This window comes from Mastomys coucha, unplaced genomic scaffold (assembly GCF_008632895.1).
Source record: "Mastomys coucha isolate ucsf_1 unplaced genomic scaffold, UCSF_Mcou_1 pScaffold22, whole genome shotgun sequence".
Taxonomy (NCBI): Eukaryota; Metazoa; Chordata; class Mammalia; order Rodentia; family Muridae; genus Mastomys; species Mastomys coucha.
Window position 1 is genome coordinate 164,765,856 of NW_022196905.1, and position 1,414 is coordinate 164,767,269.

Sequence of the window (1,414 nt, forward strand, 5' to 3'; positions counted from 1 at the left end):
CCTCCCTTCCTTCCTTCCTTTTTTTTTTCTTTCTTTAAAGCAAACAACCCCGGAATCTGCTCCAGAGGCCGCCTACCTCAGGTAGGGTGGCCTTGGGCAGCAGGAGCTGAACAAGCACCTTTGGCCTGACCTGAGTAGGGTCATTGCAAACAGCCCGGGGCCATCCTGAGTGGTCACATTTGCCTCCCCTCCCCCCTGGGGTGATAGGTGACACACTGAGTGCTCTCTATTCTATACACAGAATTGTAGAAACTGAGGGAAAGAGCCTGATAAGAATAATGTATTTCTGCTTCTTCGTGCAAAATCTGTGGCCAGTCACTCAGGGCTCAGAAGAGGAAGGAGGCGGTCCCAAGTGAGGAGGAGAGGCGGCAGCGGAGGGAGACTGAATGGGCTTCCTTCTCCGAGAGCAGCATCAACAAAGGTTCCATTTTCCATGGTTCTGGGTCTGGCCAGACAGCCTCGCTGACAGACTCTCGGAGCACATGCGCCGGGCTGCTGAAAAGCCTTGGTGGTGACTGACAGATAACTGAAGTGACAAATTGTTTCATTGTATTTGGCAGAGAGAGTGCTGTATTAGATAATTATGGGGAACAGAGGACTCTGGGGTCTCAGGTCACAAGACATGCCTGACCCTACTTTCTGAAAACTCTGAATGGAGTTCTCCACCCCAAAGGATCTCAGGGCTAGGCTGTCTCTCTCTTTGTTGTTCCTTTTTCTCTTTCTTTTCCCCTCCCCTCCTCTCCCTCTGTTCCTGCCCCTCCCCCTTTCTGATCTAATGATTGGGTCTAAGGGGGAGGGAGGCCTCCAGAGCCGAAGCCCAACCTGCTCCCACTTACCCATTTGAGGCTTGCTTCAGAGATGGGGTGGACCTTTTGCAAACTGGTGCCCTGGTGGCCTGAACTGGGCTCAGGCAAGAATGTGGCTTCGGACCACCAAGGCACTCCAAGTAGCTGGGCGACTGGGAGCATCCAATTGCCTCTTTCTGTTGAGATTCAGGGGGATCCAGCCTAGGCCTCCAGCAAGGATTATGGGTACAGTTACACTTTGGTTCCACACCCACCCCCCTCAGATAGCCTGCCCATAGAGGATGTCTCTGTCAGCTTTTTCTGACTTTGGATTATCAGTGAGAACTATTGGAGCTTGAAGAGACTTAAAGATGATTGGATAATAGAACCAACTCCCTTTCCAGATGAGGACCTACAAGCCCCAGAAGACTGCCAGTTTCTGAAGAGTGAAAAAGTATGAGATACCTCTTGAAGGTCCATTTCCTTAAATTTCCTGAAAGACATTTAAAAACAAAAATACTACGTGTGTAATAGAAGCAACAACACAGTCTCTACTCCCCTGGCTTCTTTAATTGATGTGTGGCTTTATATACCTGGAAACAGCCTCCACACATCTGTACTGATGTTCT

The 1,414-nt window shown here is 49.9% G+C and overlaps 1 long non-coding RNA gene across 1 annotated transcript; it reads right to left on the reverse strand.

The window, feature by feature from the left end:
- Window positions 1–265: 265 nt before the first annotated feature.
- Window positions 266–941, reverse strand: LOC116068189. Its single transcript, XR_004109481.1, has 2 exons — window positions 837–941; window positions 266–526 (listed from the first exon to the last, which is right to left on the reverse strand). It is a non-coding gene; the product is annotated as an uncharacterized LOC116068189 (long non-coding RNA).
- Window positions 942–1,414: the final 473 nt, after the last annotated feature.